General features: G+C 48.1%; 1 protein-coding gene across 1 annotated transcript in view; it reads left to right on the forward strand.

Moving 5' to 3' along the window:
* Positions 1-24,044, forward strand: part of hao2 (hydroxyacid oxidase 2 (long chain)) — a 337,305-nt gene that overhangs the window by 272,034 nt on the left and 41,227 nt on the right. The gene's annotated exons all lie outside the window — the stretch shown is intronic.

Consider the following 24,044-nt stretch of genomic DNA (forward strand, 5'->3'; position numbering starts at 1 on the left):
AAATTTGGTTGTGTGAAATTTCTTTTGGTGAGTTTTAACATGGTTAGTCACTTTGATGTTAATTTTTCTGTTTTTAACCCAATCTGGCACAGTTTTTCTTTCCATTCTGAAAGAATTTTTAAGACTAATAAGATCCAGCAGCACAGGGCTTCAATTTGGAGCCATACCTAGTAGTTTTGGATCGAAGGGTTTTCATTACAAACTAGAAATCGGCTGAAAATTAACTGCAGGCAGCACTGCCAGTATGGAAACTAATGAAGCGAGGAAACATAACAGCCTTACCCCATTCACCCTGGCTAAATGCTTCACAAAAGAGAAAATAAAATACCTAAAGGGATAAAATTGTAGAAGGCCCTAATTTTAAGAAACTTGATTTCACGAACACTGAAGGAGGTAAGTACATTGGGATAATAGAGAAAGGTTGGAATCTCCCATTGCTTGCAAAGATAATTTTTAAAAAAATAAACCCTCTTTATCTAAAGAATAAATAAACCTCTGGAATGCCTGGTGATACCAATTTGGTTTCATGCCTTAACCACTTGAGCTGAAGTGGTTTTTTTTGTCACGTGACATTTATTATGAAGAAAACATCTAAAAAGTATTGTGCAAACCATTTCTGTACACCCTCCTGTAATAGGGATTTTATGACACTGTAGTAATTGTTTGCTCTGAAATCCCTAAGGAGCTGTGAAAATGAATTGGTAACAGATCACATTATTGGTTCCAGCTGCCAATATGATACAAATAGGGGGAGATTGAGATTTAGCACTGTGTGCTCTGTGATGTGGAATTCTTGCTTGGGCATTACTGTCTACATGTACTGCCCATTTAGAAAAGATGGAACCATTTCTAACATATCTCTGTGGTTCTCTTTGACCATTTTTATAAAGTCAGTGCTTTTTCGAGCAGTAAACTTTGCTTCAAAACCCAATTTGGAAATCAAGAACATTCTCAAATCGGAATCAGGCAGTTACTCTTCTGGAATCAACTTTACAATGCACCCCACTAAATATTCTCCCACTGAGACAATGGCCACTCTATTAGCCTGGAGGCAGGGAAGGTGAAGTGATGGGCAAAGAACCTGGCAAGCTGGGAAATGGAGAAATGGAGACCTTGTCCAGGGCCTGTAAATATATTGGCTGATATGAATGTGGCAGTTTGGTGGTGAAATGCACAATTCCAATATTTTAACAACTGCTCCCACCCTCTTCCATGCATTGAGGGTGGGGCGGGGGATGGTTAGCATTGGAGGCAATGAATCAGTGGAAGAATAACTAAACTGCATTTTCTCATACAATGCGAGAAAATAGACCAGAAAATTCCTCGCAACTGCTCTTGTTTGCCAGAATTTCTTCACCGCAAGTGTGGTGCAAAGTAATGTCAGTGGAAACCAAGCAACTCAGAGGAATTTCCCATCTTTTGTATTTGTTGTAATTTCTGTTCCTCCTAATTTGCTTTAATGTAATGACTGACACAAAAAGACTTGAAAGATATGGAATTATTATTGAAAAAGGGTGGATCCAATTTAACTCTGTAGTCAGGAAAAATGGTTTGATATTTGGATCTGAAATTTTCCATTACAGTAAGGAGTGTGCTATAAACAGACATGCCAGATGAAACTCCTAAACACCAGGAACTAAGTAAGACAGAACCCAAAATAATTTTCACTTGAGGTCATTGTGGCTGTCAGAGAGTTGATTTTCATTAGGTATAGCAAGAATTAGAGCTTCATGTGGTTTCTACAGCAACATGAAGCTGGTAGTCTGCAGAGTGTACCACACATCCATACAAGGGCTGGGATTTTCCATGCCAGCAGGCGTTGGGCATGTTCAGAGGCGTGAGCAGACAATATGGCGTGAACAGCTTCATGACGGCGTGAAACCAGTTTGTGATCGTCCGCTCAGCCCGCCCGATGGTGGGCTGCGTTTCCTGCTCACCAGAATCATTCCCCCCACCCCGCTGCGCTGGATTATCTGTCCAGGTCAGTGAGAAAGCACTCCAATGTGTTTCACAACAGCACATAAAAGGCATGCACTTGGTGGGCTGCGCTTTGAGGGGAACACGGAAGTGATACACAGCCATGATGCGCAGTGCTCGCCAGGGTCGCCTGTTGGACTTCAAGTTTGAGGCACATTGGGGGATGTCAAGGGCTTCATTGCAGTTGCCCTGCCATTCAGGCGACTTGTGGAGTGGGGGCAAGGGCAGCCTTGCAGTTGAGGAGTCTTGTGGGGGGGGTAAGGGCAGCCCTGTCTTGTGGTGACTTGTGGGGGGGATGGGGGCAAGGACAGCCTTGTGGTTGAGGAGCCTCGTTGGCGGGGGGGGGGGGGGGGGCTGCCTTTCAGTTTAGATGCCTTGTGGGTCGGTGAGAGGGGCGCAGGGGCAGCCCTGCTATTGAGGCGCAAGCATTCGAGGTGAGGGGGTAGGGTGGGTGAGGGAAGCTGCCACGCATTAGGGACACATTGTATAAAGTGATCATTCCTCTGCAGCTGAGACAGTTCAGGTGCAGCCACATTGATATGATTGGAGTTGGGCCTCTAGCTTATCTGCCCACTCAAGCAACGCAGAGGCCTGAAAGTGCCACCAAGTACTCCAGAACTTTTTACCGCCCCAGCACAGACCGCAAAGTCATGAGTGTTTTAATGGAGTGCAGAGCAGTTGAACGACTACACATGCTGTCCTTGCTAAAACTGGCCATGAAGTAGTCACTGGTGGAGGTGCTCACAGCCCCTTGCAATGTCCGCATCCCAGTTTGGACCAGTCTCCCTCATGGTTCAAGCTAACTGTGCAGACTTGCAGTGTGTGTTAGGAGAATGTCTGCGCCTGAGCTGAGAGCACAGCATGCAGTCCAGTGGGCAAAGCTGCTGCTAATCGGTCAGGCGGAGTGGAGTGGAGTTTTGGGCAGCCATGCAGCGCACTAAACTCTGGCCATCCAAGTGATGGCCAGCACTCTCCGGGAAGTGTTAAGGAGCCTTCAGACTTAACCAGGGCAGGTTCTTAGCACACCCATGCTAACCCACACATCTCTCTTTTTCATCCTGCAGGAAGAGTACATCAGCATCATGGAGCCTGGTGAATTAGCTGTATGCCTCATGGCCTCCAGAGGGCGAAGATGATGGAGGAGAGAACAACTAAAGCTCCTGGCAGGGCAGAGGGAGGAGCAACACCCTCAGGATGAAGGGGCGGCTGCAGCTCCTGCACACATCGCCAAAGAGCCAAGTGGGCCATTGCTGGTCGGTGCCTAGCGACAACGAGGGTCTATAGGTGCTGCCTTTCATTCCTGCAGATTACCGAGAACCAATGTTCCCAAAGACTGTGAATGTATAGGGAACTGGATTGTCACATCAGCCACCTGCTGCAGGACTTGGCGCCACAGGGATATGGAGGGCATCCATTGCCAGTGGCTGTGACAGTGACAGCAACGCTCAATTTTTATGCCAGTGCCTCTTTTCAGGGCTCCACAGGTGACCTCTGAGGATCTCACAAGCCTCCACCCACAAATGCAATGAGGTCACGGATGCCATGTTTGCAAGGGCACACAGCTTTGTGCATTTCGCCCGGAACCAGGACAACCAGGATGCAAGAGCGATTAGATTTGCCCAGATCTCGGGTGCCATTGACTGCACTCACGTGGCACTTAGATCTCTGTCGCAACACATGGTCAACTACATCAACCGCAAGGGATTCCATTCACTGAATGTGCAGCTGGTGTGTGACCACCAGAAATGCATCCTGCAGGTCTGTGCATGGTTTCCAGGGAGTGTGCACGGCACCTACATCCTCAGTCGCTTGCAGATCACTGCAGTCTTCAGGGTCCACAGAGCCTGCAGGGCTGTCTCCTTGGGCTCAAGGGGCTGTGGCTGATGACACTCGTGTGGCGGTCTCAGACTGCAGCAGAGCAACGGTAGAATGAGGCTCATGCTGCAGCTCAGAACTTGATGGAGCAGACCATCAGGATGCTGAAGATGCGGTTCCGGTGTCTGGACCGGTCTGGTGGAGCCCTGCAATACAGTCCACAGAGGGTGTCACACATCATCGTTGTCTGCTGTGCCCTTTACAACCTGGCATTGCAACGGGGAGAGGAGCTGGCTGAGGAGGAGATGGAGGAGCTGGAGGTCATCTCCAATGAGTAGGACATTGACAAGGATGAGGGTGAGGGGGTCCTCGAAGGTGACAATGATGGGGATGAGCTCTCGCGCTGGCTAGATGAGGCAAGTATGCTAGGGAGGTCCTCATAGCTGCTAGATTTGTGGAGGATGATGATGACATGCAGTGTGGAGACACCATAAGATCTTCACATTGCATCTGTGAATCTTTGACTCCAGTCTGGATTATGGCAGCGCAAATACCAACTGTGATAATGCTCCTGTCATGGAGATGCAGTGGAACCCCTAATAGTCGCCCGATTCCAGGAGGATGATGACAACATGCAGTGAGGACACTCAATAAATCTTCACATAGCCTCTGAGAATGTCTGACTCCTATCATGGCGACGCAGCCATGAAACTTTAAAAGCACCTGATCCTTTCTCCGCCTTCAGCAACTGAGCCCTTCAGGAGCACAGCATCACTGGTCACAGATGCTGAAGAGATGTGTGCCAGCCCCACCTTAAAGGTGCTGAGAGCTCACACAGAGAATGATGGAACTCTGTGGTGCCTGCCCACAACATTCTGGCAGCAATGACAAGCACCATCGAGGTGCAGGAATCAGTAATGTGTCCAGGGAGTGTGAGGCTGGACCATCACTTTGGTCTGAAAGCTGCACAAAGCACAGGGAAGAGGCCCTGGACTGAGACACCTGCCTTTATCTCGTAAAGAAAGGTTTCACATCTGAGTGACACGAACACTGCTCATCAGAACAAGGAGCCATAGGCAGGGAGACATTCTTGGGAGTTTATTGACAATAGTGAACAATATGTACAAGTGATTAACACCCATGCTCAGGCTGTGCAACTAAATCTTCTTAACTTTCCTAACACTGGTCTTGGTGCTCCCAGACATCCACAGCAAAGCTGGATGCAGCCTGCTGACTGTGACGCCCTGTCTGTGATGACCTTGACGGGCATCCTCTGGAGGGCTGAGACTTGGAGGGCCCCAGCCTGCTCTCGGGATCCTGCTGTGCGGCAGTGACACCCTCCTCAGCCTGTGGAGCTGGAGCTGCTGAGGTCACAAGAAGAGGGGATTCGGATGGGCCGGACGCTCCCAGAGTCACCTGGATGGATGGCCCCAGAGTGTGCACCTGTTGATCCTCCTCCCTATGGGTGCCTGAGGGCCCCAGGTTGACTCTTTGCTGGAGTGAGATCGAGCTGCCCAGCACCCCTCTTGCATACACACTGTTGGTGGCCAACTATGGCATTAGAGATAGAGTTGAGCACGCACAGCAGCGCAGGAGTAACATCCTGGACCAAGGCCTCCTCCACCGGTAAGTGACCTCTCCCTCTTGTTGTGTGCCAGCTTGTCCTGCCTAAGAGATGGAGAAAGTGTAAGCAGGATGCCGCCACGCCAGATGATAAGTCTGCCTGGCGTGTGTGAGTGGTGAGTGGTCCCATGGACAGGATGAGGACAATGACGGTGAGTGTTAGAGAGTGAATGGTGATGCCCTTTGAACTGGCAGTGAGTGAGGGACCTATGGATGTGTGCTGGGTTTGTGAGTGTGTGAGTTGAGAGTGATGAGAAGAGTGACTTACCCCGGCGGAACGGAGGAGATCATTCATCCTCTTGCGGCACTGGGTGGCAGTCCTTTTTTGAAGGGCATTGGCGTTGACCACCGCTGCTGCCACCTCCCAAGCTTGGTTGGTCATGCTGCTGCCCGTCCTGTGACCAGAGTGGGGGTAGAGGACATCACAGCAGGCCTCCACGGTGTCTAAATGGCATTCCAGTGATGCATCGCTAAACCTGAGGTGCTGCAGTCTTCTTGCCCTTCGTGAACATCTTCCCTGCAGCAGTTGTGGTCTGGGAGCACTGAGTTGTGGTGCACGTGGCTGAAATTTAAATATGGCGCCCAGCGTGATGAAGCAGCGAGTTTGATGGTGGGCGGTTGAATGAGAGCCCTCCTGCCATGGAAATGGTGTGTTTCCCAGGAATGCATAAATAATGTGGCGGGTTTGGGACAATACAGTGTGAAAACCTGCCATCGTGGCCGGCGGGTAAAAGGTCATTTTATCAACCCGCTACCGCACTTACTGCAAACCTGGGATGATTCTGCCCAAGGAGTGGAACCTCTGGCTATTGGGGGTTTTAGCTCAGAATTCAAAACTACAATGGTCATTTAATTTCCAAAATGCTCAATTTAGTGTTTAATTTGGCCAAAGGGTGTAAAGGGACCAAATGGGTGCTGTGCTAGTAAGACAAGCCTGTCTTAGTCAGATTTAGGACATAAATTTGGACCTAATTGTTGATTAGTGTAATTTGAACTTGCCTGGAGGTGCTAAACCAGACACCTCCAGGTTCAGCACTCAAGTGCTAATTGTATGCAATTTTGCATCCACTTCTACTGAGGAACTCTGCCTGAGACACACCAACACATTGCATGATGGTTCAGGGACTGAGGGAGAAGGGGCACAGGTTCTTGGGTACCATACTGGAATTCTTGATGAAGGAGATCCAGAGGATGAGGGATAACCTCTACCCGCAAGGGAGAAGGGGGCCCAGAAAGCCTTCCAATGTGTTTCAGAGGTCCTCTTCACAGCTCCAACAGCAAGAACAATGAAATAATGAATATCGCTTTAGGTGGTGTGTGTCTCTTTGGACAGAATTTTATGATGGACACGCACCCGACCGGATCGAGCATAAAATAGTGAGAGAAGATGTCAGGTGGGCGTCCCAATGTCATCCCACACGCGCATAATCTTCAAGTTGGCAAGCGCAGGTGGGAGTTGGAGTTGTGCCCGCCATCAATTATGAAACCACTTAAAGCCATTAAAAACCCAATTGAAGCCGATTTTACGCAATTTCGAGTTCGTCACATGGGCAAAACGGGCAGGCGGGCAGCCCACATTTTGCAAAACCTTATCCAAGGGCGGGATAAAAAAGATCAGCTGCATTGCCAGTGTGAGTAGTGAGGAGATTAGGAGAAAGTTTGCTGCTGGTTGCTTATTTGAATTTGACAGTTTCATCTCCATTCTGAGCTACATTCTTAGCATTTCCAGACTTCATTTCAGGACTCATTGGTGTCTCCAAGGCCCCTGGAGGATTTTGACCATGCGGATCCTTCCAGGTATCAGACAGCCTTCTGTAATCCTGGTAATGGGGATGGTGGTCTCTGCTGGTGGCACCTCCTCTGAGGAGGAAGAGAGGGGCAAAAGGGAGAGGAGGCACATGTCCCAATGCAGCTTCCAGGAGAGTGACCTGTGGGAGGAGAGGCACAGACATAAGGGGTACAGGGTCAGCTGGTAGTCCAAGGCGGAAGGGGCCACAGAAGACGCCACTATCCTGCTGCCAGGGTTTACAGGTGGCAATACAGCTACCTCAATAGGACCGAGGTGCAATGGTGAAGGAGGCTTCGCCTCTCCAGGGAGACTGTGACCTCCATTTGTCAGATGATTGGGCCTGAGATCTGCTCTGACTGTGTGTGGACACCCCATGCCAGTGGCTCTGAAGGTCACAGCTGCCCTCAACTTCTATGCCTCCAGCTCTTTCCAGGGGTCAGTGGGAAATCTTTGCGGAGTGCCTCAATCAGTTGTCCACAGTTGCATCAAGCTGGTGACAGAAGCTCTGTTCAGGCAGGCATTGACTTTCCTTCATTTCCGTACGTACGAGGCCAGCCAGGCTGAGTGAGCCAGTGGGTTTGCAGCAATTGCTGGGTTCCCCCGCATCCAGGGTGTAATCAACTGCAAACATGTGGCCATCAAGGCGCCAGCAGGTCAGCCGGGTGCCTTCGTCAACAGGAAGGGTTTCCACTCAAACGTCTAGATAGTGTGTGATCACAGGACACAGATTCTGCAAGCCTGTGCAAGGTACCCTGGCAGCACCCATAACACTTGTATCCTCAAACACCCCCAAGTGCCGAGGCTATTCAACGCTCCAGCCCAAGTGGATGGATGGCTGCTGGGTGACAAGAGCGATCTGTTGAAAAGGTGGCTTATGTCGCCTCTCCACCACCCAAGAACAGAGGCAGAACAATGTTATAATAGGAGCCATGCCTCCACAAGGGTGGTGATAGAGAGGACCATAGGTCTTCTGAAGATGTGCTGGACCGTTCAGGGCAGCACTATAATAGCCCCCAGAGCGGGTGTCACTGATAGTAGTTGCATGCTCTGCTCCCCACAATCTGGGACTGACAAGGGGGGGACCTACTGGAGGAAGAGGATCTTGACACAGCTCCACAGGCCACAGATGATGAATCCAGTAGTGAGTTAGAAGAGGAGCATGGTGAGGAGAATGCTGAGGGCGTGGAGGCAGACCTCTGTATCTTTCAGGGAGGCAGGGACACCAGGGACGCCTTTATCCAATGCTCCTTCAGTTAGGCTGCCAAAGATCTGCTTCTACCTCATGCCAGGGCTGCCGCCTTCATCCCAGATGTCTGAAATGACCTTTTCATTTGAACCCAAAGGCCACTCAGTGCCTGTGTAATAAAGTTTAGGGCCATTCACGTTCAGGATTACATACTGGCGTACCCTGCACCAAAAAAATGCAAAGGTGAAGCATACTCAGGCTGTTACGACAAAAACAAAATTTATCTCATTTTGACAATCCAAAAAAATTAACATCACTTTCTTAATTCCCAGACCAGAAAACATAAACAAAACATTACACGACAGAAGATGAATAGTCACTCAATAGTCTCTCTTGTGGGCCAACCACCGCCTCCCTCCCCCCAACCCCCACGGCTGGCATCTCCCAGTCATTGCAGCCTCATCAGATGCCACAGTCACTGGCAGAGGGGTGGAGGAGCTGCTGCCATCATCCAGAGCGCCCTGAGAGGAGCCCGCAGAGACAACAAGTAGCTTGTGTGCCAACATGAGGTCGCACTGGATGGGCACTTAGCTGGGATACTGGGTGCCTCATCCATCTCCCACACTGACACAGACCACCTGAGGTCATTGCCTGTGTAAGGGTTTGCTGGTCTGAGCGCAATGCCAGAGACCCCTGATTCTGTCCCTGGAGCTGCCTCTCCATGAGAGCAGCCACTCTCTAAATGGAGGAGGCAGTGCACTCGGCCATGAGGATCAACGCAGTGCTCATGCTCCGCTTGGACTCCTCTACAACAGAAAACATGGCATACAGACCCTCATGGATCTCCGCCAGATCATCCCACACATCCCACTGGACATCCAGCATCTGCCGCCTAATGGACGGCTCCAGAGGCTCATCATCTGCCTTTGACTGATTGTCCTGGTCTCCAGAATTCCTCTAACTGTCGGCACCCTGGGCACTCTCTGCTTCCGGCTGCACCTCAAGCGAGTGTGAAGTGCCCTCACCTCTGCGCACCGACATTCTAGCTGTAGATCTAACACCCATTGAGGGGCTGGTATCTGCGCTGGTGCCTGGTTCAGAGAGCGGGTGTGATGCAGGTGCATGTGAAGCCTGCGGTACTCTAGCGTCGGGGATGGCTCTTCGGGGTCCCGCGATTAAGTACGTGCTGGTGAATCTAAGGGAGAAAAACAACATGTCATTAGTTTAAGTCATCACACTCACTGTGCATGCCAGGCGAGACAGTGGAGATCTGCATTATGGTGCCATTGTCTTTCAATGATCAATGGGCAATCCCGTTTTGAGGCTCCTATCAATGATGACACTACACAAGAATGTTTGCAGCATCCGAAACTTTCACCTCTGTGCACTGCACTCTTACCTTCATCTGACACCCCAGCCTCTCTGAGGCTGGTTGACTGAGGTGTATGGCGCTTCCCCAGCTCCAAGGTGTCCTGCTCAAATCTGCATAGGATTGGGAGGTTTTGGGGGCCTCCACCTGTCCGTGACCTCTCAATGTTGTTATGAGTCGTCTTCTCCTGAAAGGACAGAGGAGCATTGATTAGTCCACTCTCTACCTGCAGCGGCAATGCAGCTTGGCCAACCCCACCTGAGGAACACCTTGCAGGTACACCTGAGTTGTGGCCTTCGAGCCACAAGGCACTCAGTCCAAGCAGCCAGGGCTCACCCCCTTGGCCAGCTCTGACTTCATTGACAGTTATCACTCAGACTCTTACACCCTGAGCTCCATGGGGAGATGGCTAGACCTTAACACTTCAACACTCTGATCAATGCCAACATGGTACTCACCCTTCCTGAGCTCAGCAGGTCATTAAACATTTTGCGACACTGCACCTATGTGCGCCACACAACATCGTGACTGCTGACCTGAGCTGTCACCTCCTCCCAAGCTCTTTTTGTTAGGTGGAGGAGGTGGCCTCCTCCTTCCATCTCTGGGGACAAGGGTGTCTCTCATGGCAGCCACCTCCTCCAGGAGGACCACAAGGTACTCTTCTGAAAACCGGGGTGGGGGGGGTTGCCAAGTGCCCACCCGACCTGCCGACCTGCCCTCCCACTTGGTGTCTCCAGTCGCACTTTATGCCATAACTTCAGTGTTCATAACGCAGAAAATACATTCTTCCCTGGCAGTCTTTAAGGAGCTGCCTGTGCCATTTTTAAACTGCCTGCCATGTCACCATTGGACCCGGTGCCCAAATGGCCCCTGCCCCTGCCCACCCCTTCCTGACCATTGGGAGTACGTGTTTCACGCTGGGCGGGCCTTAATTGGCCAGCCAGTATGAAATCGCGGTTGGGGGCCAATCGCGGGCGGCAGCCCGTTTCCCAACTTGTCATGGGCCCGCCGATCGCGCCCGCCTGCCAAGGGTAAAATTTAGGCCTTTAAGTTGAACGTGAACTCAACACCGCCGCCATGCTTAATCCCAAGTAGCCAATCACTTTTAGGAGAGAGGGCAGTGACACAAGTGCTAGTCACTAAAATGCCATGCAGCCTCTTTAATGAGCACTAGCAGACAATCAGCTATTTTACAAGTCTTTAGGAGGCCTACCTTAGCAGCGCCTTCAAATCCTTTAACAAGATGGCGACATCAGCTAATCACGGGTTAAACTGGCAAATCAATTTTAGACCCCAGCTTGGCCACTTTAGGTATGCTGACAGCACTCAGCTCTACCTCACCACTACTGCTCTTAACTGCTTTACTGTTTCTAAATTATCAGACTGCTTAAATGATAACCAATACGGAATAAGCAAAAATTTCCTCCAAACTCTGCTCTCTAGCTATTGACTCCAAGCCTTCCCATGACAACTGCCTGAGACGAAACTAGACTGTTTGCACCTTGGCATCCTACAGTGAAGAAACAGTGATATAATTCCATGTCAGGATGCTGTGTCACTTGGAGGGGACATTGCAGGTGGTGGAGTTCCCATGTGTCTGCGGCCATCTTCAAACTAGGTGATGGATGTCGCAGGTTTGGAAGGTGCTATCGCAGGAGACTTGGTGGGTTGTTGATGCAATGTATCTTGTAGATGGTAGACACTGCTGCCACTGTGCATCGGTGGTTGAGGGAGTGAATGTTGAAGGTGGTGGATGGGGTCCCAGTCAAGTGGGCTGCTTTGTCCTGGATGGTGTTGAGCTTCTTGAGTGTTGCTGGAGCTTCACTAATCCAGGCAAGTGGACAATACTCCATCACACTCTGACTTGCGCCTTGTAGGTTGTGGACAGGCTTTGGGGTGTCAGGAGGTGAGTTACTCACTTCAGAATTCCCAGCCTCTAACCTGCTCTTGTAGGCAAAGTATTTATATGCCTGGCTCAGTTCAGTTTCTGGTCAATGGTAACCCCCAGACTGTTGATGGTGGGGAATTCAGCAATGGTAATGCTGTTGAATGTCAAGGGTAATGGTTAGATTCTCTCTTGTTGAACCATTTACTTGTGCCATCACTAGGATTGTCTATTTCCACGTTGCAAATAAATATAAGTATTTGCTGTTGTTGTTTATTCAGCAAAAATTCCCCCAACAGTGTATATATATCTGGGGACTTGGAACTGGGTGATTAATTTCAGAGGAAATCAAATCTATGTGCACTGGTATAATTTGGTGTTGTGTGAATTCTGCATACTTAAGGTGATCAAGTGCAATGTGCACTAGAACTGTGCCCTTGGTAGATCACTTAAGCTATTACAATTATTTTAAAAGCAGTGTTTTTGTTTCTTATATAAAACCTGCCTCTCCACCACTGGACAAGTTTCACAGCACACACATACTTTGTGTAAACAGGGAATTAAGTCAGATTTGTTTTCTACATTCTGCACATTCTGGACTCCCTGACAAACTCCCAGGGCCTTCTGTCCTAACTATTGATAGACATAGCTACATAAAGGAAACAGTGTAATTGGTATTTTATTAATATGCGGCATCACAAATAACATGCCAACAAGTTAATAATATGGCAGAGATACAGAAATCTGGTGATAAATGGATTGAAATGTAATGATCCTAATACCACATCCAATTGTTTCTTAACTGACTGCAGTATTTTCCTTACAGCGTTTCATCCAGCATTTTATTCCACATGTTAATCACTTGGGGCTGATTTTAAGTTCCCCCACCATGTAAAAATGGAGCTACAGGGCCTTGAAAGTCCTTTCAGTTTGCTTACTGTACATTTTTACATGGCAGTTCAGATGTTGCTGTCTTGTATAGGTTCCTGAGATGGACGATTGAAATGCCGGTTTCAGGTGGGAAGCCTGAAATATGCAAATCAGAATTGTGTAAATTTTGCAATACATCGTGATTATAATTGGATTTACACCATGGTCTGCATGGAATTAATGTTAAGGTCTCTAATTTAGATAATGACAGAGCAATTGCCTATAATTTACATTCATGTAAATGAATCTTTGTGAGTATCGTGTGGCATTATCACTGATCGAGCAATCAACTTCCGTCCAATTTACATGGTTAAGGAAATGAATACATTTAATGCCATGCTAATGTCAACAACACTTTTACAGCCCTAAAGCACAATCAGCTTCCAAAGACAAAATCAATACTGTTAATCAACCATTAAGCAACTACTACTTTTCATGGGTCTCCTGATCTGCTGGTAGTGCTCTAACATTCCTCCTTTGTTTTCTAAATATACTGGACCGATTTGCTTGCACCGTCATGCAGAGTTCTATCATTTTATTTTAATTACTTGTTTTAGAACTTTCTTCTTAGGCAAATTATTTATATCATCCTGTGCCTAGATGCTCTTGAAGACCATTGTAGTCTGACTTGGAACATACAGAGCTGGTTTAGCATGTGCAGAATACTGAGTCTGTTTTCTGATCTCTTTACAGGCCTCACGACTGTGGATGCCTCAGCTCCTTGTTTGAGTTGCCAGAAGACACCCAACTACCTTCCCACAGCTTTGAAAGCTAATTCTGCTGACTGCTTTCTGCCTCGAGGATCTCTGAGGACCACTGTAGATTTCTTCCTCTAGCTGCAAACTAGAGCAAATCTTCCAGCTGCCTTTCCCTCAAATTATCCAACAGAATGATACTGAAAGGGTAATGATCTCCAACTGATACTTGGAGTGTAGTGACACCATAAAGAAGTGTAACGTGCCAGCCTCTAAAAATAGCCTAAGGGCAGGATTTCCCCCCTATCGGGGGCGAAGTTGAAGGGTGGGCGCGCACAGGTGCGCTTCCGATTGGCACCCCCAATCGGGGGTGTGGTGCAATTTTATGTGGGCGGGCCAATTAAGACCCGCCCAGAAGTGCTGTGCACTCCCTGTGTGGGCATGGGGGATCCCAAAATCGAGAGTGCACTCTTTCACGCATGCACACGAAAGAGTGCATTCATCTCCCTGAGGCTAAGTGCTGCATCAGGGAGATCGTCTCTAAATGTAAAAAAGCTAAAAATAGAATAATAAAATTTCCCTAACGTGTCCCCTCACTGTCACATGAGTTGGGATATGTCCATAATTTTACGAAAGCTTTATTAAAATTTTTTAAACCCTACATGAAACCTCATCCTATCTGGAGCTCCTGGCCTATGGTTACCTTATAGTTACCTACGCTAACCTTATGGTTGGACAGGCAGGTCCACTAATTACTTTAATTGCTCAGTCAATGGTCTCAATTGGCTATTGACAGGTCGGCAGGCGAGCAGCTGATTTTGCTGTGCCCTTGCCTTCCTGAAAATTTAAATGGGGCGCGGTGAGGTCGGGAGTTCTGCCCAACATCACCGTGCGTCATTTTACCCGTCAGCGAGCGGGCCCTGCCCACCGATGGGAAAATCCTGCCCTAATTTACAATGAAATGAGAAAGAGACAGAGAGAGACCAACTATATGTTTTCTGTATCTAACTGAAATGGATTATTTTCATTTTTGTGTTATGTGAACATAATCAAAGTATAATTAGAATTTTTAAATTGCTTCCGTTGCTGTTAAAACAAATGAAGAATTCCCTATTACATAGTAACTGTCTGAGCAGGTGAGTGCTGTTAAATTAAACTCAAGCCTGCATTTTATTTTGGTTCTATAAAAAATTGAATACCCTTGGAAGGACTTTTGCAATAACATTGTGTAATCCATTTATATGACATTCCTCTTTCTTCTATTTTAACAGAGGTTTTAATATGTTTAAACCCTTTAATAATGAACATTGCACAATCGCACCAAATATTCATGTGGTCATTATCATTTGGACTAAAATACTCAATGCTAAAATAGTGCATAAATCGTGTGATACAATGGATTGTAAAGAGCTCCGTAATCGACCAATCACTCACTTTAATAGCAAAAAGAGAAAGTGGAAACAATGGTTTTTAAGAGTTCCAGTTAAATTCCAATTACACAGAGGATGTTGAATGCTTTAAGGGAGGTTTTAATTTCAATCAGTCTGTCACTTGTCTACTTCCACTTCAAATATATGGAGTTTATAGCTCTCTTGTTTGTAGAGAAAATGCATAAAATATTCTCTGCATGACATGTTTCTCTGTCAAAAATAATTTTGGCATGTCTCCTAAAACCCCCATAGATGGGGTCTGCTGTATTATTTCTGGATGCCGTTGATACCTGTTTGGCATGCCTCACCAGCAATGAATCTCTGTTTCAAAAATCAAATGGGTCAAAAGAAGTTGTGATTTAATATTGGCATCCTTTTGTTTTTCCTACTGATTTTTCTGCTGAGTTATTTTTTCATTTCAAGCTACAAATATTCCATCAGCAAAACAATTTGGAGGAATGATTAAACTCAACCATTTTAGGAAATTTGATAATTTCTGAAAATGGGTGTGGAATTGCAATGCACAGTCAACTCACGTCTGCTACTTTTGATGCTGCGTGCTCATTTACATGATTGCAGTATGCAGCCTATGGGAAGTGTACTGTTCAGTGGTTGCATGCTGGAGCAGAGGGCGCAAAATCGTGAGAGACTAGGGCAAGATCAAGCTCGCCTGCACTCCTTAAAGCCAGCCTGCACCTCTTAAAGGGGAGGTACACTTTGTCTGACACAAGTGCTGGAAGCCATACTAGCAGTGAAGTTTGCCTGGAAAAAAGAGGAGAATGGCATTGTAGAGAGAGGACTCCCAGGTTCTCTAATGTAGCACTAAGGCCTAAAGACAGGAAGTGTACAAGAGGAGACCAGCCCTCTATTCACGGGGAGCCAGGAGGCCCTCCAGAGAGACACCACAAAGGCAATGGGCTGTCACCATCAATGTCAGCACTGGGGCTAGCCCCGAGGATCTGGGATGTAGTGTCACAGGAAGTTCAATGATGTCACATAAGTGCTTAAGGTCAGTGAGAACATCTTCAAATGCCATGTCCTTATAAATGAATAACAGTCTTCACACACTGCTCAGTGCACCACCACCCTGTCACTTGCCTACTAGCAGTCTCTGCCAAGCAGTTTGTCAGCCTCACACTCACACCTCACAGCTAGTATGCATTGCCAGCTATTCACCATAATTGACACATCACCCAAACAGATTGCACCAAACTCACTGACACACTTCCCTCTGTCTTGCAGGATGAGGTGGCACAATATCACAGGTAGCAACAAATAACCGGTGGGGGAACGTTGTAGCGTGTTGGATAATGTTAGGCAAGTCTTAATGAATTCTTCATAGTCTTAAGTAGATTAACTGCGGTATTTATTAACTACAAGAACTATGTGCACATATACTGTAGAGGATTCAAGATAGGACCTGTCTCCAAGCTTGCTTGTAAACACGGCACTGCCCAACACTAGACTGATTCCTAGGTGTGGGTCACGTGTTCTTTTACATCACTGTGTGGACGGTACTCAGTTCCATGTTAACCCTATATGTGGCAGACCCTTATAGTACAGGGGAGATGGTGCATGTCATCATTGGAGCAGCCATAACTGAGGCCATGGCCATTGGCAGGGCTGAAAGGATTGAAGATGACAATATGTCAGTGCAATTCCCCTTCTCACAATCATATCCTCCAATCTCAATCCTCTTTGTACACCTCAAAAGGTTTTTTTGATTCCCAAGCTGCAGATGGCATAAACTTGCACCTCTTAGTATCCCCCCTTCCTTCACCACAATCTTATCTCTGAGCCTTTCTCCTTTCAGATCCCAAGAACTGCCACCTAGCCAGGCAGTGGTGCAGGAGAAAGATATAAACAAGAAAGAAGAGACTGTTGCTGAAGAAACATCGTCATTCACTCCTACACTTGCAACCCTCAGTTCAGATACCGAGATTGTATGTACTGTAGAGTATAGCCTAGAGGACAAAGCTGCCTATGGCGAGACACCAGGCATGAGTGGACAGCATCCGAGGTAGAGGTCAAGGGTAGTGCAGGTGTCAACTTGCCAGAGGGTGAGGTCGCAAATAAGCTCTGATGCAGAGGAGTCAGATGAGGAAAACAGAAATGAGTATACATGCTGAAATGCTTGGTACATTGGCATGCCTTCCAAAAAGCCTGCAGTTACTATCAATAAGCATTGAGGAACCTGGCACCAACCTGGTACAGGGCTTTACCTAGAGCTTGGATACAACTCTGTGGCAATGGTGGCCAACTTTATTACCACACTTGCAGACTGAACCATGATGCAGCAAAAGCAGAAGCCATCCAATACCTGAATGCTGCTGTGGAAGCTCAGACTGAATGAAGTCAAGCAAACTCAGACTGCTGCCATCTTGGATGCTAATACCAGTATTGAAAGGTGTTTTAAGGATTTCATGGCAATCCAGCAATTTGTCCTCCAGCATGAGCCATCTGGTCAGTGGATAGTCCTTGTCACGCAGAAGCTACCATTTGATTTGTCATGGTGGCTTGAATGCTGGTGATACAGTGGACTAAAGCGGAATAAAGTCATCATGACTGCTGCTAGGATACTGGATATTGAACCTGCATGATGCAGTGGGTATGGGTGCACATGAGCTGCACATTGAGGGAGTGGAGCCCTTTATAGTTGCAGTACACCTCTGAATTTGCACATGCAAACTGAGATGTGTGTAGCACTCTGCACCATGGGGAATCCACTATCCTGGCTGAACCATGCACTCTGCATTCTCTCATTCCAGAAAAGCAAGCAATGCATTCCCCTCTCTTTATATGCAGGTATTTTGGGTCCTAGGCCTGGCATAATACATAAAATAAGGTATGAAAATAAAGAATAAAAGGGTTTTATTCAAACTGCTACCCATGGTGCCAGCTTCCAATGTAGCTGGTTTTCGGGTCCTTCCGAATTTTGGAATGCCGGATAAGGTGTCCGGTTACCTGTACTGCAAATGCCAAGCATTGTGACTTCAAATCACCCAAAGCCACACTCAACCCGTCTTTCATGGAAATCACATTACTAGCTAAGAATGCAGACTTCTCAGACCAAGCATGATTCTGTCTGTTGAAGTAGTGATACAAACACACCATTGTACAATGTAACTTCCAAGCTTACATTATTTCACAGACAAGTGGATTTGCTGAAAATGTTAAAGGATTATATGCTGCACCAACCTCCACAGAAGCTTCCATATAGTTTCTATTAACCTTTTGTTTTGAGAACTAAGACAATTTTGTTTTTATCTGATACTCACGTTGCAATGAACTTTGACATTTAGTCACAAAAGTTCATAATAGTTCTCCATTATGTAAAAGCAGCCTGGAATCCCAAAGTTGGGCAATTTTCCCCCAAAGGGTCGGCAGGGCACTTCGTTTGTGTGAAGTTAATGAATGTCCGTAGTACAATATATGCATCTCAGACACCCATTTATTCCATGCTGTCTGAAACTGACCAACAGCAGCAAGTGATAGTGCCCAATCCCTTGTGCAAGCCTTATTTTCTGTACCTTTGACACCAAAACTCAGTACATTGTAAAATAAGTCAATGTATTAAATAGTACACTTACTTTTTAGATCAGTTTGCGAATGCTTTATATCAATGGATCGTGAGTGTGTATGTATTAAACGTTGAAAATATTTTCTGCATCAACCAATATTTGCGAAATATTTAAAAATTACTCAACAATCAATATTAATCTTCAAAACGGTGGCAGTCCCTTAACATACAGGCTTGTATTATATAAAATGAACAGAAACTTGTTCCCTGTGTTGAGTATGTTTAGGTGTCAGCACAATATCTCCCTGAATCAGCAGATTTCAGCAATGTTCCTATTATTGTACTGGAAGAACAGCTGGGTCATGGCTGGGGTCAGTCAGCACTTGGTAAAATGAGCTGCCATACACCCACGGTGCTCCCTGATAGAGCCTCCACATGCTCAGTACACTGATATCCAGATATTATTGGATCAATGGTTCTCAAACATTTTTTAAATTGGGTGAATAATGACAGGACCCCTATTTAAATTATAATACTTATGTAGGACTATATTATATTCATGGTATGAACGTGCCACATATGAAGTGTTTTAATAATATTTCGAAGAAATGAGATACTTACTGACGGTAAGATGGAGATATCTGCTTCTCACTGCAGAGTCAGTTTATCTTTGGCATGAGCCTGGTGAATATGAGAGCACAAAGCATGCGAGAGCCCGGAGAAGAGAGAACAGAACGTGGAAAAAGAACTAGCAGAACAGGTGGAGAGCCCCAAGAGAGCTAGAATTCAGAGAAAGCTGAAAACCAAAGAGAGCTGGAGTCCAGAGATATCAGGGGCCCGGGGAGAGCTGGAGTATGGGGAGAGCAGGAGGAGGGAGAGAGCAGGAGGAGGGAGAGAACAGGAGGAGGAAAAATGCAGGAGGAGGGAAAGTGCAGGAAGAGGGAGAGTGCAGGAGGAGGGAGAGTGCAGGGGGAGGGAGAGTGCAAGAGCATAGGGAAAGCAGGAGTGCAGTGAGAGCAGGAGCACAAGGAGAGCAGGAGCAATGAGAGAGAGCAGAAGAACAGGGAGAGCAGGAACACAGGGAAAGCAGGAGTTGTGGGAAAGCAGGAGGAGGGTACAGCATGAGCCCAGGGAAAGTGGGAGCCAGGGGAGCGTGAGAGCACAGAGAGAGAGAGAGCAGGACCATGGGGAGATTAGGACCATGGGGACAGCAGGAGAACAAGGAGAGCATGAGCACAGGGAGAGCATGAGCACAGGGAGAGCAGGAGCATGGGGAGAGCAGGAGCACTGGGAGAGAAGGAGCACTGGGACAGCAGGGCACAGGGAGAGCAGGAGTATGGAGAGAGCAGGAGCACGGAGAGAGGAGGAGCAGTGGGAGAGTGGGAGCCCGGAAGAATGAGAGCCTGGAGAGTGCAGGAACAAGGAGAGAGAGAGCAGGAACATGGGGAGAGCTGGAAAAGTGGGAGAGCAGGAAAAGTGGGAGAACTGGGGAGAGCAGGAGCCAGAGGAGAGCGGGAGCACAAATAGAGAGCAAGAGCGAGGAGAGAGCAGCAGTGCAGAGAGAGAGAGCAAGTCCATGGGGAGAGCGGGAGCATGAGGTGAGCAGGAACACTTAGAGAGTGCATGAACAGGAGGAAGAAGAGAGCAGGAGTAGAGAGAGCAGGAGCTTGGGAAGATTAGGAGCATGGGGCGAGCAGGACATGGGGAAAGCAGGAGCATGGGGCGAGCAGGAGCGTGGGTAGAACAGGAGCGCAGGAAAAGGAGGAGGGAGAGAGTCGAGGGAGGGAGAGAGCAGGAGTGTGGGGAGTTCAGAGCATAGGGAGAAAGCAGGAGAGCAGAGAGAACAGGAGCAGTGGAAGCCCGGGGAGAGTGGGAGCTCAGGAAAAGCAGGAGCACGGAGATGCAGCGGGAGCATGCAGAGAGCAGGAACACCGAGAGAGAGCAGGAGCATGGAGAGAGTAGGAGCACTGAGAGAGAGTGGGAGCAAGGAGAGAGTGGGAGCATGGAGAGAGCAGGAACATGAGGAGAGCAGGAACAGGAGGAGGGAGAGAGCAGGAGCACAGGGAGAGCAGAAGCACAGGAAGAGGAGGAGCACAGGGAGCCCAGGAGCACAGGGAGAGCAGGAGCACTTGTAGAGAGCAGGAACAGGAGGAGGGAGAGAGCAGGAGGAGTGAGAGCAGGGGAGGGAAAGAGCTAAGGCATGGGGAGAGCAGGAGCACAGGGAAAGACCAGGGCACGGGAAAAACAAGAGCATGGGGAGGGAAGAGTAGAACAGAGAGAGCAGAAGCAGTGGGAGCCATGGGAGAATGCGAGCTCAAGGGAAGCGGGAGCATGGACAGAGAGCAGGAGCATGGAGAGAGCAGGAACATGCGAGAGCAGGAACAGGAGGAGGGAGAGAGCAGAGCACAGGGAGAGCAGGAGCACGGGGAGAGCAGGAGCACGGGGAGAGCAGGAGCAGGGGGAGAGGGGGTGCATGGGGAGAGGGGTTGCAGGAGTGAGTGCGAGGAGGGGAAAGCAGGGGCACAGGAAGAACGAGAGCCAGAGAGATCAGAAGGAATGAAAGAACAGGAGCGTGAGGAGAGCATGGGCACAGAAAGCAGGGATAAAGGAAGAGAAATGGCAAAGGGAGAGCAGAGGCATGGGGGAAACAGGGGCATGGAGGGGAGCAGGGGCAAAGGGAGAGCAGGGGCATGGGGGGAGCAGGGGCACAGGGGAGCAGGGGCAGGGAGGGGGCCAGGGGCAAAGTGAGAGCAGGGGCATGTAGAGAACAGGGACACAGGGAGAGCAGGAGCATGGAGAGAGCAGGGGCATGGAGAAAGCAGCAGCACGGTGAGTGTAGGAGCATGGTGAGAGCAGGAGCATGGGGAGTGCTGGAGCACAAGGAGAGCAGGAGCATGGCGAGAGCTGGAGCACAAGGAGAGCAGGAGCATGGCGAGAGCTGGAGCACAAGGAGAGCAGGAGCATGAGGAGAGCAGGAGCACGGGGAGTGCAGGAGCACGGTGAGTGCAGGAGCACGGCGAATGCAGGAGCATGGCGAATGCAGGAGCATGGCGAGAGCAGGAGCATGGCGAGAGTAGGAGCACGGGGAGAGCAGGAGCACAGGGAGAGCAGGAGCACGGCAAGCGCAGGAGCATGGTGAGTGCAGGAACAGAGGGAGAGCAGGAGCACAGGCACAGCAGGTACTTGAGCAGAGCAGGAGGAGGGAGAGAACATGAGTACGGAAGAGCAGGAGCATGGAGAGAGCAGGCACGTGGGCAGAGCAGGCACATGGGGAGTACAGTAGGAGGGAGAGAGCAGGTGCCTAGAGAGAGCCAGAGCCTTGGGAGAGCAGGATCCCGGGGAGAGCCAGAGCCCAGGGAGAGCCAGAGCCTGGGGAGAGCAGGATCCCAGGGAGATCAGGAGCCCAGAATGAGCATGTGCACTGGGGGAATATGTGCGTGGGAGGAGGGGGATGTGGAGGAACAGTAGCACGGGGAGAGAAGGAGCACGGGGAGAACAGGAGCACGAGGATAGCAGGAACACAGGGAGAGCAGAAGCCCAGGGTGATCATGTGCATTGGCGGAGCATGTGCACGGGGGGAGCAGCAGCACTGAGAGAGCAGGAGCATGGGGTGAGCAGGAGCTCGGGAATGCAGGAGCACAGGGAGAGCAGGACCATGGGAATGCAGAAGCTCAGGGTGAGCCAAAGCAAGGCAAGAGCTGGAATCTGGAGAGAGCAGGAGCACAGGGAGAGCAGGCGCATGGGGAGAGCAGGTGCACAGGGGGAACCTGAGCCCAGAGAGAGGTGGAGCACGTATTCGGAAACGCAGGAGCATGAGTGCAGCAAGCGCACCAAGGGAGCAGAGCACAGGGGAAGTAGAGCATGCATCCTGCTGCTCACTCACTTGCTTTGGCCCTAATGCCCTGAGTGGCCATCCACTTGCAAGGCCGATTCTGTGTCGCCGATCCCTGGAAGGGATCTGCAGTATTAGATCACAGTAGCTTACTCTATTTGGGATCTAGATCAGTTTTGGTTTGGCTCCTTTTGTCTTATTGAACGACACACACATGCACAACACCCAACTTATAATCACAATGCCTTTTTTTGGTGTCCTGCCAAATTTTCCTTTAGCGAGTTAGGATGAAAGACAACCACAAAGATAATGGTCTCCAAAACATGGTGTCTAAATCCTGATAATGCAGGGTGTACACGAGCAGGGAAGGGGAAAACAAGGAGGGGTCAGGGGGTCATGTTACCTGATTTTGAATAATATGCACCTGTTCATTAGATGTCCCCAAATTCACAACCAAAGAGATGGGCACATGAAGCCTGCCAAAGAAAATGAGCATTCACTCTGCTTCTGGACTTCCTAGTCTTAATGCCCTTACACTCTAACTAGACCTGCACTGGAGAACACACTTTAAAATAATCACAAGCTTATCATCTGAAGCAGAATCTGTAGAAAAGAAAAGCAAAAAAAAAACTGTCAGGCAAGGGGCCCCTTTTGATCTTCTAAAGTGGGATTCCTGGTTCGTGGATCAATAAAGCATCCACTGCTTCCCTAATGATAGCCACAAACAGAATTGTCTTCGTCTCCTGGTCCAAAAGGATATCATGGATGTGGAGGGGTGTTGGGCCATAGGGAGGAGGGGTCAGGGAGGTGGGTTGTAATAAGATTTCTTTTTTAAATCCATAGGAAAGAAACAAAGAAAGACACCCTGTGACAGATAATAGTGCTAATCATTCCACACAACACAGTAGCATGACAGAACATCAGTGGTTAGCTGTACAGCAAGATTCACAATAGTCAGTAATCAAAAGGATGGGATTACTTCCCTTGATGGCACAGGCTCAGCACAATTCTGGCAGCCCATGCCTCTGCAACACAAAGGTTAGCACTGTTTGGCTTTGCACAGAGAGTTAATCCCTGATAGTTTTTTGTACTTTTTGTATTACATGAACCCTAAACTGTCTGGTTAGGTGACAGCTTGTGTGTTTGGATCCTTTTAGGTTTTTACCACACTGGAATAGAACGATGCTGCTGATTTATGCTATTCTTAACAAAGAAATAAAGGAAAACAGAACAGCTTCAAAATACCAGAAAATTAGGACTTGGAGATTGAAGGTAGGATTGATTTACATCCATATAGATTCGGGTCCTTCCATCGCTTACTATAAGCAACCGCACAAATAAATTGATAGGTGTGCCTCCGCCCCTTTTTTTAGTTTCACAGTAGCTTCATGTTCCGATTTGGACGGCTTGTATGTTGTGGGCCTAGGTTGGGTCACGATGCAGCAACAGTTGCTTCTCACACATACAGATACTACGTAATGTTTGGATTATTTAATTCCTTGTTTGTTATTTATTTCTGGCGTCTGTCGCAGTTTCAGAAATTGATGGGTTTGGAGGTGTCTGGATTTAAGTATGTCAGTCTCTTTGGGATCAGAATCGTTGAATGAAATCAGCAATGACATTTATGCATTCTTTACCACTTGATTCAAAACACCGGACAAAATGTATTTTTTCTTCAAAATGGAGTTGATCGAATAGAATGGAATTCCCGTAAGGTTAACACTATATCAATGACATTGTTAAATAAAACTGGGACATTTTGCAAAGTGCTATGTATTTGTTAAGTCAACAAGTGTAAGAATATCTAAATCATATCAACCCAAGGTAGAGTGAGGATAATGAAATTGTCATAGCCAATTAGCACTTATATCTCCGCAGCGTGGTTGACATCTTGTGAGTGAAAATATTTCTGACATCACTTGGCTGATCATGGTACAGTCTGTGACACCCAGCAGGGTGGAAGGATGGGAAAGATAAATAAATCTTAACTCGA

The sequence above is a fragment of the Cetorhinus maximus genome, chromosome 16, assembly GCF_964194155.1.
Source record: "Cetorhinus maximus chromosome 16, sCetMax3.hap1.1, whole genome shotgun sequence".
In the NCBI taxonomy this organism is placed as follows: domain Eukaryota; kingdom Metazoa; phylum Chordata; class Chondrichthyes; order Lamniformes; family Cetorhinidae; genus Cetorhinus; species Cetorhinus maximus.